This window comes from Drosophila virilis, chromosome 4, assembly GCF_030788295.1.
Source record: "Drosophila virilis strain 15010-1051.87 chromosome 4, Dvir_AGI_RSII-ME, whole genome shotgun sequence".
NCBI lineage: Eukaryota > Metazoa > Arthropoda > Insecta > Diptera > Drosophilidae > Drosophila > Drosophila virilis.
Genome location: NC_091546.1, coordinates 15,705,586 through 15,719,774, shown reverse-complemented (window position 1 = coordinate 15,719,774; position 14,189 = coordinate 15,705,586). Strand labels below are relative to the sequence as shown.

Sequence of the window (14,189 nt, the reverse complement as noted above, 5' to 3'; positions counted from 1 at the left end):
GTGCAACTGCAACCGTTGCACATTTTTCATGCTGCATATTTATGTTATTTTAATATGTTTTTTCTTTATTATCTTTTCTTTTTTTTCTGCATTTGCATAAAAACTCGTTGGCCCCGTTGGCCGTTCGAGTTAGTTTGTTGCTGCAACCAAACCCCCTTTTTTAAGGCATCTCTCTTTCTCTCTCTCCTTCTCTCTATTTATCTTTCTCCAGAGCTCAGTTATTTTGCACGTGGGACGCACTTAAAGAATTTAAAGCATTTCGTTTTTGATTCAGTTATTTGGCCGAATGAAGCAATCACCACGTGTGGCAGCTATAAATAAATAGCCGAGTCTTTGGCATTTCTGCCAATAAATTGCACCAAATGAGCATTTAGCATTTTTAACGCCTCATAGCTTAAGCCCCTCGGCGATAAGGCGACACGCAATGGGCCCAAATCGAGACCTCAAACCAAACACCGGACTCAACGCTCGGTTCGAATTTCAGTCAGAGTCAAAGGCATGTGTTGCATGTGCGGCACGTGAGCTGTGAAACTTTTGACACGCCACATATCGCTGGCGCTGATCCCCCACCTCGCCCCCGACTAGCCTTTGGTTAGCTTCGGTCAACGCAGTCATCCAGCTGTGCAACCCAGTCTGAGGGCAGGGCTTAAAGGATATGCTGCTAGGCAGGAGCAGCAGCTCCTATCATCATTATCACGCACGCACATGGCAGTTGCCACTTCCCACTAGATACTCTGCCTCTGCCTCTGCCTCTGCCTCAGTCGCTGCCCCTGCCTCAGTCGCTGTCTCTGTCCTCTGTGTGTCATTAGGCGCTTTGCTCTCGACTGCGCTGTTTGTCACCTCGTTCAAGTGTCCAGCCTTTGCCTCTAATGAAGTCGACTGCTCGTGTGTATGTGTGTGTGTGCTGCCCTACCTGAGAAGTCATTACACTGCACTACACTGGCCTCCACTCCAGTTCGGCCCACGGTCATGTGCAATGTCCCACTCTCAAGCCCTGTTCAGCTGCAAATGAAGTTCGTTTCACGACGAACTGTACGAGAAACGAAGTCTAACCGCGACTTCGGCTAGTGGAACTTGTTTCCATTCACCTTGTTTCATTTGCAGCTGTGTTTCATTACCATTCGTTTCGCCTAGCACGTGTGTTGCCAGTCGCTGCTTCGCTTCATGTTTAGCAACATTTTAGACTTGCAACAGGTTTGCGCTTCACAGCGACATCAACAACAGCTGACTGCAGAGCCTAGTGCAAAGGCCAAAGGGTTCATATGCACCATTAGATAACGGAAACGAAAACTGTTAAATGTTTCATAATATAAATGAATATGGGTATAAATTATAGGCTAGATTTCTATGCAAAAGGACCTCGTTTCGCTAGATAGAACGCTTCTAGAGAAAAACGAAAAGGCATGTAGAGAAAATAATAAGTGTAAATAGGAATAAGTGTAATCAGTTAAGACAATTCAAGCTGTTTTTGATATATAGTTTATGCTAATTCTTAAACACAGAGTCTAGGATGAGAAAAACAATATTAAAATGTAATCCAAATCAGCTTTAGACTACTTAAGAATAAATTAAGAGACCTAAGCTTACAAAAGCGCCATAAACACAGGATAATTGATACAAGGTAAATAATATTGAAATCAGCAGAAAAAATTTGTTCATGTAAAAACGACCACAAGCTAGTTGTGGGGCTTTGACATGCATCAACTTTCAGCAGAAACCGAAAACAATTTCAAAGAAATTCAAATTAAATATTGCTTTAAAAATGTAAATAAGAATGATGAATAATATTATTCGCCTATTTTTATTAATGAACTCTTTAATTTATGCATAACAAGCGGCAATTTGATGTTGAACACACAAAGTGCTAACTGTTCCGACTCTCGTACCACACGCACTGTTTAAACAATCTCTGCCGCTTCTTTCTTCAACCAAACGAGAACAATAAGACGGGTCAAAAATCTTAACTCGGTCTAACAAGTTGTAAGAAGTTTAAATACCAATCGGTTGACTACTTTACAGGGTTCTAACCTCGGGTGTGCTTTTGTTAACTTCATGCACAAGTTCTCTTCTCCAATTTTTTTCTTATTTTTTTGATTACTTCATTAAGAGGGCAACGGCAAATGCTGATAATAATAATAATTATGGCTCTCCATAACTTGAATTTTTTATGCCATCTCATTCAAATGCCACCCACGGCAGATCTATGGGTACATACTCATACTCTTATTGTTTGTTATATTGCCAAAGCCAAACAACTCACGATATTCTAATTAAAACACATACGCAGACCGTGGCAACAACAACAAGAACAACAACATTGTCATCATCATCATCATCATCATCATCATCGTCGTCATCATTGTCATCATCGGCTTTGGCTTTGGCTCCCTTTTTGCGGTGTGTGAACTTCAATTCGATGAATTTACATCGAAACGTGATGCAGCACTTTTTGGCCAGAGTGTGGCAAGTCATGTGGACAAAGCTAATGTCTATGGATTTAGATGTGGATGTGCATTTGTATGTGAGCGTGTAGATGTGTGTGTTGGTATATCTCTATAGTCAGTCAATGGATCGGATTGCGGCTACGAGCTCGTGTGCCATGTCTCGATGACATATTCCATTAAAGACAAGCAGACATGTCCCAGAAAACTTTGCTGCGACAAGAGGTTACCCTGTAAACAGAGTGCAATTTATAAGCAATGAAAATAAACTGAAAACCTTAAAATATAAAGGTAAAACATGAGTTTTTAGAGCTTGCTTGCCAGACAGATGATGCTTAAAAGAGAGCTGCCCTGTCTAAGCTAGAAAGCACTTCTGGACCTTAAATCCGAAAGAGTGATCCGAGAAGGCTTGAGGAGAAAATGCTACTACCTTAAAAGTTACAGCTGAAAAATATGCCAATATCTGTGTCTCAGGACTCACTTTACTCCAATATACCCTGCTCCACCAATTTCTATGAGACAGGGTATGAAAAAGGCACCGTGTGGCCCACATCTGGGCGCATGCATTGCATGCACACCTCATTTCTAGGCTACCTGACGAGACAGCTCATTGGAAATATATATGGGTTTGGCAGGCCCGAAATAAGAGCGGGTCGCTCGGTTGCGCATGCTCAGAGAAAGAGTCTGACATAGACAGTCTGACAGACCCATAACATACCACACACACATGTGCGGTTCTCTGTATGTATGTGTGTGTGTGTGTGTGTGTGCGCGGATGGAAACATACCCAAAAATTCGTCTAATAAATTGACATTTATAAATAGTTCAGAGCTATAGAGAAAGAATTCAGTTCATGCATGCCGAGTGCGTGCTCGGGGCACATGTGTCCGCATATTGCAAGGGTCTGTCTGTGCATGTTACCTATGTATATGCAGTTGGTTCTATAGGCCTAGAGCCCAAAACTATGCGCATATGCTCCAATAACCACCGTATAACTCAAGGGCAATGAGCTGCATAATTGCGCTGAGTAATTCTCACTTAAGTTTCGGGCGATTTCTAATTTAATTGCTTAGGGTAAAATATGTTCGAAATTTCGAAAAAGAATTCGTTGGTTTTCAAGTAGAAATAAATCCATAAAACGCGCTAAAGAAAGTTCAACTAATGGGCGTACTTATTGCTTACTTAGCGATTAGACACATAGACAGAGCGCAGAGCTGCTTTCTATTAATTAGAAAATGAGAAAGATGGTCAACAAACAAACTTATTAAAACATATTATTTATAATAAAAATGCAGCTTGTTTTAATTTTAATTTTAATTATTATTATTGTTATTTATTACCATTGCTATTGTTATTAATTTTATTATTATATTAAATTGTATGATCATTATGAATATAATTGATATTGCTATAATATTATTACTATTATACATTATCATTATTATTATTTCCCTATGTCTACTCTTTATGCAGAAATTTCTTTACTTTTATCGGGAACCCCCAATTAGATTAAAAAGATCTCGTTTCAATAACAAGTCTACATTATAACTTGTCCAGGCCCGTCAATTAGTGTAGTCATTTTGAAGGTCTTCGCCGCATGTGACAGTCTGACATTTGATAGCGATAAGGTGCAGAACTTTCACGGCTATTTTGAAATGGAAATGGAATTGGGAATGAGGCCACATATTGCAGAGTACTAAGGGGCATGCCAGTGCAGGCATATATTTTATTTCAATTTATTTGAATGTCAGCGGGCATAAATTACGTTGGCATAAATAAATGGCATGATATCAAGACAAAACAATCTATATAGAGCGTAAAAAGCTGTACTACAACAAAAGACGGCACGGCAAAACGGAAAAAGGAAGTTAACAAAATAAGCCAGATAGACCGATTGAGCGATTGAGATACCGACACAGAGACACAGAAACAGACACCACAACACAACAGCCACTGACAAAACCTAAGCCCAATAAAAGAAAAGATAAATGTCAGAAGAGAAAAAAAAACACAGGTAAAAATCAACGGCTAACAAAACTGCGACGAAACTCAATACTCAAACGCAGCCAGAGAGATGAAGAAATATATTTATATGTGCGCCGGCTACCGGGGACCCGCGGCGGTATAGTAATAATTTTTGTTCTTGGGTCTTTTCTTTTTTGGCAAAGTGCGCCGGCGATGAGTGCCATGGATCGCATCGTATCGGATCGCATTTCACCTTCTTCTCTTTCAGGTGTCACCGATAGGCATCGCTTAATGCACAGGCCAACAGACCTGGCTCAGGGCCAGGTCAATGTGAGAATACGGAGGCAACATATTTTACAGCTCCACACACACACGCGCGTACGCTTCCCTGTCGACCTCTGGCGTCCTGCGTCCGGTCAGCTCTTAGTTGTTTTTCGGCATCTTCCAGAAAATAAAAACAAAAAAAAAAAGCAGCAGTGTGGTCCGAAAATTCTCATTAAGCGAAATATTCACATAATCCCGCATTTATTTGATATGCGCTGCATGATAAAGACCAAAGGACCTGAAGGAAAAACAGCGTGTGTGTGTGTGTGTGTGTCTATAGGTATGCTGTCTCATTACAGGTACCAAGATGTTAGGCTCTAGATTTGGCAAACAGGGCAGAGCAGCAAGATATTTGAGAGGAGATTGAACTCGTTTTGAAAAGTCCTCTTTTAACTTGGCTCAAAAAAAGGTTAATTAGCACTTGAATATTGACATATTGATGTCAGGTATTTTACAAAAATTATAATTAGGCAGCCTTTTGAGTGCACCAAATGCAGACAACAATTTTATACCAGAGAATATACGACTTGTTAAAATTTGTTTAATATTTCCTTATATATTTCCCATATAAGGAGTTGCCGCTTCAACTCTTCAAATATCTGTGAAATTAGCCAAATCATAGCAAAAATCGAGTCGAGGTGCATGCAACAAACTCCCTTAGGCGAAACTTCAAAGTGTGCAACATGCCAAAGCCGCAGTCAAACGTGCTGCGGTTTCTATTTTCCACAATTTTTCGTCAAGTTGAGCTGAGAAATGAAGTGGAGAAGAGCGACTGACACCTTTAAGGTACACATGCACAGTTATTATTTGACTGGCAAAGGTTAAAAAGCGCTGCGCCTGAATGTTTGGGGAAAACAAACGAAGCTTTTCCGAGGTCCCTATAACTATTCAAAGTTTTGTTTCTGCTCAATTCCAGCTATACTTTACTATTCTCACACGGGGGTAATGTCTGCAAGAGTATTAAATCTTCGGCGTGCCAAAGATATTCTTACTTTCTCGTTTTATATTTTTGTCAAAATAACAAGGTTTGAATGAATGAATTTATATAGGAATTATAAATATGTGCTCTGCTCTGAATCTGAACAAGCCTTTGTCCTACTTATAGATTTCTCATCCTGCGGATCCTTAAATTTAAATGCTGGTACCAGAGATTTTGCCTTACCTCTTTGCTTAAGCCCCTGCTCGGGCGTATGCTGAATTGCGGGTTATGTCTATATACTTTTAATACATTCTTTCAATTAAAAAAAAAATTTTATATAAACATTCTTTGACTCTAAATACTTTAATTTAAATTAACTACGTTACTCGAATCAATGTCTTGTGCTTCATTTAATTCTCTCAATCCGTCCCTGCTCGGGCGCCAGCTATTTACACGCTGTCATTGAATGTGATTGTGCAAATTGGCATAATGTTACACAAAGCTTTTAGTTATAATCTTGCAGCTTAAGATTGTTTCTACATCAATCTATATTACGCATATTAGCCGGAATATACCAAACACTAAACACTTCCGCCCTCAACTAAACACATAATGATTCAACGCACATTGGAACGCAATTTATGTGGGGTTTCCAGCTTGTGTTTAGCCTGTAGCATATATATATATATGTATATCTACACAAGATGATTGATGACATACAAAGTAGTTAGCATGAGATCTGCCTAAGACCCCGTGTCGCCCATACTTAAACACAAACATGTGCCGCGGATTGGGTTTGTTGTGCTTGGGAACCCGCTGCAACTGAGCCTGGTCAAGCGGTCGCAGCTGTAATCCGTTCAACTGTCACACAGCTCGTGTCGCTGCAACTGCTACTGCTACTGCTGCGGCTACTGCTGCAGTAATCGCCAATGACAATGACATTGCATATACCGCAAGACGTGAGCATTGCCTATGGATGGGGCACTCGAGTGGGCATCGAATTGCGTCTGAGAATCATAATTAAAATATACCATGCGACTGCAGCCTGCGTTTTTATGGATATTTTCTTGAAAAACAATTGCCATAAAAATAAAAACTGCCTTCCCTTTTCTCGCTGGTTTCCATGATTTGGCATTGAAGAGCTAAAGATTTGCCCGGCCTGGCGGAGGGGCGACGGCGGCTTTGTTAAGCGGCTTACAAAAATCTTGCGTGTTTCGCAGTTGCCTGTGTTTAACGAAAAGATTAACAACAGGCAATCGGAGAATCTGATTTGTCACAGGGGTAGCTCAGGGTTGGCCAAAAGCTTAATTACGAGTCACATGCACGTTGACTTGGCCCTGAAGAGTGGGAAGCAAGCCCTCATGTTGCAGGTTTGGTATTAATTTTGTGATTTTTCGGTTATTTGATGCCAATTAACTGTGAGAAACTTTCGGTGCACCTTGTACAAGATAAAACCCAATCAGAATCAAGAGACTTAAGATGTCTTAACTGTTTAAATTGTTAGAATATAGATCGGACAAATATATATCTTTAAATCTTGTTCCGACTGACTGACTGATGGGAGATCTGCGCACACTCCAAACCGTAAGAGCTGGGATGAAACTTTCACGCTTAAACGGGGCTTAGCCAAATTTCAAACACAGCCGGACATGTGCTTACAAGTTATATGTAAGATTTTAGGCACTGAAGCAATGGAGTAATCTATGACTATGATCTATGACTAAATATATAGACCCGGCCTTTATTTGGGGGAACAGCCCAACCTTAGCCATCCAAGCTGATAAGATATTTGTGTGTTGATACTAAATTTAATTCGTTAACTAACTCTTTATTAAATTGTAGCCGCGTGATCTCACAGTCTATTTTCTGACTACCAAATGATATAAACTTCAATAATTACGTATTAATTTTGCTTGAACTGCCAATTTTGCTTACTCGGCGCTAATTAACTAATGAAAATTGAGTTTCAGTTTTGTGTGTGGGCGTCTGTCTGACTTTGGTTTTGTTATCATTTTCCAGTTGCATTGTTGCAAGTCTCTCGTGGCAGAGTCAGACAAAAGGCGCAGTTACAGCAGGCCATCAATCAGAGTGCTAGTCGAAGCGGTGCAGGGCGGTGCAGGGCGGTGCTGGGAGGGGAAGCAGAGCGACAGATCTGGCAACCTTTGAATGTGATTTACATGAACGCGCGTGTCTTTTGTTTAATTGTTGCTACCCACACACACACACACACATACACGCACAGCACACACACGCACACACAATGTATTGGTTTTCTTTGCTGCAGTGTCTAGATAATTGATTAATGCACACACACACACACAACACGCTTACAGCCTTTGGTTTTAATTATGCGTTACCAGCCATCAGCGGACCAATAAATCATAATCCATCAAAGATTTGCGGTACATGTGGCGGCTGCCACCGTTCGCAACGTCTATGTCCCCTCCCGCGCTCCCCTTCGACCGTCTGGCATTCGATTAATGCGCAATGTTTAATTGGAGTAGCTTAGCTCAAACTATGAATTGGCAGCTTCTCAAGTCGAATGAAAAAAAAAAAAAGAGAAAAAGCACGGAACAAGCGGAAATGAATACTTGGCCAACTACTTGATGTCAGAAACAATAAGAAAGCCGACGAGCTGCTGAAAAGGTTTTCACAATTAACCGCTTCAAAGGATGCGAACGGGCAGTCGGCAAGTCGGCTCGCGCTGTCAGAATACCCCCATTCAGAAGCGAAGCTGCTCAAGTTTTTACCCCACTGACACACACACACACACACACACACACACACAAGCATACATACTCACACGTATGGGCAAAGTCAAAAACGCACCGGAAAGGGCTGTTGGGGGGCGTGGCTGTCGACCTCCCGCTGCCTAACAGAGCCGCCCCTTCAGTGCGTCGGTTGATTACAATCACTTGAAATTTGTGCGGCAGTTGGTTCTGCAATTGCAGCTTAACCCTTAGGCAGGGCAGGCAACTAATTAAGGTAGCTAGAAGTGGGGCAAATAAAAATATATATTATTTTACAGATATATTAATAAATATTAAACCGCAAATTACCCAGAATTTAAGCTCATTTTGCTAATAATTTTAAATAAAAAATTAGTTAAATTTCTCTGTTTTTTGGGTGGTAATTTTTAAGAATATTTAAATCTTCTGCACCAACCTTCAATCGAAATTGTGGACAAAAGTCAACTTCTAGAATATGCCTTGGTTATTCATTATAGGTATTCATTTTCCAGTAATATAAGTAACCCATCGCAAAAATTAATCAGCACGGATGTCAGCTTAATAATTGCCTCCTAGCCTTTGTGCCATCTTTTCTGAATAGTATTATAAGTCATAGAACTGAATAATCAATATTCCTGGTACGCTCTTTCATGGGATGTTTTTGTCAACAGCTGATCGTTTAAGGGTTAAGCTATTTACAATTTGTAGGGTAACATTTGCGTACACAGCGGTTCGAAACTGTGTTTACAATATTTCTATTGCCGGCTGTTGCTTTACGACTACAGCGAAAAGGCTGAACCGTTAATTTGATTCGATTTTGAAAATGGCAACAGCAAACAACAACAAGACGAGATAGAGAGAGAGAGAGAGGGAGAGAGAAACAACAATGGATGAAGACATGCAACATGAAAATGCAAAATGTGATTGAACTTTTGTTGGTTATGTCGAATTTATCGAATGTGAAAGAAGTCGTTTAAAATGTGGAATGAGTGCGAGCGGGAGAGGGGTAGAGCAAGGGGTGGGCATAAACAGTGCTCATTTGAGCTCGAAGACGAGTTTGAAACTAGAGGGAATGAGAGAGAGAGAGAGAGAAGGGGAGGCAGACAGAGCATGGGCTGCGCTCATTTGTAAGTCTCTGTCCTGTTTGCTAAGTAAGGGCATTTGTCTTATTTAGACAGCGGCGAGTTGGAAAAAAGTTAACGCCACATCAGCATCAGCATCAGCATCAGCATCTACATCAGCATCAACGTCAGCGCTGCAAATCGCATTAAGGACTCTTAATGAAAGTTGCTGCATCCTGAAGCATGTGGCAAACACTGTGGCAGGCTCATGTGTGTGTGTGTGTGTGTGTGTGCTCTTTGTATTTGTATTTGTAGACATCGTTGTGCGATGATTGATTTCACGCCAAAACGATTTCAATCAGCATTTCCGTTCCAAGTTGTATTATATTATTTTTTGTCCCTTGTCTTCTTATTGCATTACGCGCCCCTGCACTTGGGTACATGCGGGGTGCAGCTGCTGCCAGCGGGGGGGAGCTGTGGGTTGAGTTTTCATCAGCGTCTTGGGAGTATGCGTCAATCTGTTCCATTTCCGCAAAACTGGGTCATGGCTGGGGCCGTGTCCATTAATTGTTTATTTCATTTCATATTTGCCACTTGATTTGCTCTCGACATGCGGGTGACACAGCGCTTTTGGGCTACCGTGCCCCTACCCTTTAGTGCCTCTCCCCCTCCCCACCCTGTTCAGCCCCTCGTGTCTAGACGGACATCGTGTGCATGCAACAACCTGTCATGTGGCACATATCCTTGCGCCAGACAACGATAAATTTATTACCTATTTAGCTTTAATAGCCTGGCTTGTTTTTATGATGATGCCGTTTACATTCCACATAAGTGTAAATGTGTGTGTGTGTGTGTGCCTGTGTGTGTTTGTCTATGTGTGTGTTTGGTTTTGGGGGCGACAGTTTAATTTGTGATTAATTGACGTTAAAAGGGTTTAACAGCCTCCAGCCCCAACAACTGATTCCAAAGTGACATCCACTTGATTCACCGCCCATCACTTTCACTCACTTTCGCCAAAAAGGGGGCGTGGCCTGGAACTCAATTTGCGTTAATAGAACGGAAATTGCTTCATGAATGCGGATGTTGAATATAAAATTTATTTGAGGCATTTAATCAACATGATAAAAAAAAAACACAAAGAAAAAGCATCAAAAACCAAAGTAAATGTGATTTTCATTTCTTAAACGAGCACAGCTAAAAATATTTTGATAAATTTTTTGAATAGCCTTAAAGGATTGACTTTGCATGAACAAGCTTTTTAAAACGTATTCCTGATCTCTACTTAAAAACAAAAAAGAAAACCTCTTTTTAATGGAAATATTTAGAAGCGCAAAGATCTATTTTTAACTTTTTCCCAGTAAGGCAGTATTCGAAAAGAAAATGTTCTTGAACTTATTATTGATTTGAATTTCCAGTTAAATTTACACTTCAAATGTGTTGTCTGCTTTGACAGACATGTTTGCCATTTGAATACCCTTTCAGGGCGCAATTAAAGTTGTTCAGTTTGTTAATGAAGACAATTAGCATTCGAAAACAATTCCAGTTAACACTCAAGTTTGCCGCAGGCTATTCATTTCCGTCATTACCACAATTTACCTGCCTACCTGACATGCGGCACCGACAAAACTTGACTGGAAAACTTCCGTTTTAGCCAGCTTTAAAGGCCACAAGGAGAACACGATGAAGAAGAAGCAGAAGAAGACGAGCCAAGGAACAACTGCAAATGACATTAATAGTCGGAATACGTGCGACGTGCGGCTTTCAAACTCTGAGAAAACAAAGAAAAGTAAAAAAAATCTCCCACGCCTCTTCGAGACGAGGCACAACAACCAAAAGTCGAGTGGTTGTGCGTTCGTGTGTGTGTGTGTGTGTGTGTGTGTGGTTAAAGTGGTGTTCCGTATTCCACACTGACCGCTTGATTAACATTTCCTAAACATTTCTCCAAGCCCATATTAATATGCTCGCCCGTCTGTGGCCAATATGTCAACAAATTCCTAAGCGGAACACGTACTCGAAACACTCGAAATTCGTGGAATTCGTGCCTGTGGCCAAAAGGACACGACTGCCAGCTTGGACCTGGATATGTTGGACAGTGCCAAGTTTTTAATGCGTTTGTTTTCCAACTTGAAGAGTTAATGCGACTGCGTTCTGTCAAATGTATTCCCCAAATCCCCGAGGGCACAGAACCCCCACAGAACCCCCTAAATATGAAATCACTTTCACAAAGTGCTGAGCGCCAGACAACGCACCCGCTGCCGCCCACCTCACCTGCATTCAACGCTTATCCCTGAAGTACTATTTGCATAGAGTATGTGCGCATCCATGGGTGGAGTGTGTGGAGGGGGCTGTATGTGCAGGGCAATGGCAAGTTTATCTAGTCGACAACACGAGTAACCAATTTTCAGCAAATTTAATGCACAAAGGACATGCACAGATTTCCCAGACAGTCGACAGGCTTTGTCTTTAATGTGTTTTATAATTGAATTCAATGCAAAAATTCATGTCCCTTGATTACACTGTGCAACAAAATAAAGCAGCTCACATCTTGTGATTCTTAAGTAAATACTTCGATAAGTGCTGAGAACTATGGAAATATTTCAATTTGATATTTAATATATTACCTAATTTCCTCTACTTTGTTGCACAGTGTTAAGAGCAGCAACAGACACATCAGCATTTCAGATGTGAGTTCATTTTCGTCATCTCTCGCCCTCATCAGTTTTCACCAGTTTTCAAGAGAACTGTTGCTGCTGTTGTTGTTGCTGTTGATGCTGTTGTTGGGCCTCTTGTCTGGCTGCCATAGAGCTGCATCCTTTGTGGCGCCGAATCGGTATCTGAATGAATTTGGCTTTGGCGCTGGCTTTGGCATTCGCATTCATATTCGCATCTACTCATGTGCACATATCAGTTGTCTGGCAGCTGTCTGCGGCCTTGAATAGTCCCAAAGTCAAAGCCACAATTTAATCGCTCTTTTGAGGCCAGCAACAGCAACAGGCGCAACAACAACAACAACAAGTACAACAATAACAATGTCTACAAATATGAAATTATTTCATTTCGCATTAAAAACCTTGATCTATATAAATAAAAAAAAAAACTTGAATTAAATTACAATTAAATACAACCACATTTTTTGTTAAACTGAATTAGATCAAAATTTCACTTTATAATTATTAATTTCTTTAGTAAATGTTACAATTTAAATATTAATTTTCAGTTACTTAAAATGATTATTTTTCTTAATTTCATGATTACTTTTAGAAAGATAATATATATTAAAAATATATTGCGACTTCTGGGAGCATACCGAGTAACGATTCGAAAAGTTAAATGTATAAAAAATTTGAGAGTTCAAAATAATATATGCAGGAATGACTTCAGCACAATCCCTATCACAAGGTAAGTTACATAAAATATATAATATAAATATAAATATATATAAAAAAAGGAAATTGGCAAACCAAACAGCTTATTGGACATATTGGAAAAAGTTATGTTATATTGTTTAACTAACCTTCGACAATTTATTAAAAAGTAAAGCTCGAAGAAAGCAACATCAATTTTGTATCTGAGGAAGTCCAAATCAAGCGAGTATACGCTTATGATACCCTAAAAATCTATCAACATAAAACTTTCATTAGCACATGAAACGAAATCTCGTTAAATTTGCTGTGTTGAGGCCTTTAAAAACTTTGGTAATCACTTGACGAAACTAATGAAATTAGTTTGCAGTGTTGCAAAACTCTGCTAATATGTTATAGATAACTTTTTGCATATAGCATACAATTCATATGCCATCAGCTATGGTGAACAGCTCATTGAGCCCGGCCAAAAGCCAGTTAATGTTTCTAAAAATTATGTGGTTGCAACCCTGGACAATATTGTGGTCGAACGAACTTCGAAAGGCCGCCAAGTGGCATGGCTAATGCCGTGTCATGGGGTTTTTGTGACGGGCGCAAGAGCGTAACGTTTGAACTCGACGTCGGCGTCAGCGTCGACTACAGCCGCTGCCTGGGTTAATAGAGCGATTTTCGGTGTCGGCTGCCCCTTAGGGGCACTTCACTTGGGGGCACGCGCACGCTCTGGCACTTCCTTGCGCCTGCCTGGCCACAGAAGTGGAACAAATGGGCGCAGGACGTGCACAAGGAGGAGAAGGCTGAGTGGATATACGAGACTCAGCTGCCTGCTTTGCATTGAAGGCGACTTTGAATCGCTCGAAAACGCGTCTCCTCGTCGCGTCGTCGGCGGCATTTTCAATTTCATGGTTAATTGTTTTGCACGCAGCATTTGGTGCTCGAGTCCACGTCCACACAGATCGAAAGATGGAAAACGAAGAGCGAGGAGCTGGTGCGGCCAATGTGCGCCTTCAATGCCACATTAAGTCTCATAATTAGCACAACAAATGATTGGAATCCAGCACTGGCAGCATATGCAAATTGTCTCGTTGCAAATAAGCAACATATGGATACGGGATCGCATGAAGCACTGGCAAGTGGCATTCCTTGCTCTCTGACAACTGCCAGTTGTTGCAGCCCGCAGTCAGCTCACAGCTGCAACTTCTACTTTTATCTGTGACATTTACTAATGACAAATTTATTCACGCTGTCACTTAGTCGCCCAGTGCCCTGTCACGTAATGCCGCCGCCTCGGGTTTTTCCTTTTCCCGCAGCAATTGTTTCTGCCCTGTTCAAGCTGCAACATGTCCTGGACCTGCGGCAACAGCCAGCCAAGTGTCACGGATCTTTGCTTG

The 14,189-nt window shown here is 40.9% G+C and overlaps 1 long non-coding RNA gene across 1 annotated transcript in view; it reads left to right on the top strand.

The window, feature by feature from the left end:
- LOC138911284 (uncharacterized) overlaps nucleotides 1-14,189 on the top strand; it is a 223,617-nt gene that overhangs the window by 90,821 nt on the left and 118,607 nt on the right. The window contains exon 3 of the long non-coding RNA XR_011416767.1: nucleotides 12,701-12,838. This is a non-coding gene — a long non-coding RNA (uncharacterized lncRNA). The remainder of the gene's footprint in view (nucleotides 1-12,700; nucleotides 12,839-14,189) is intronic.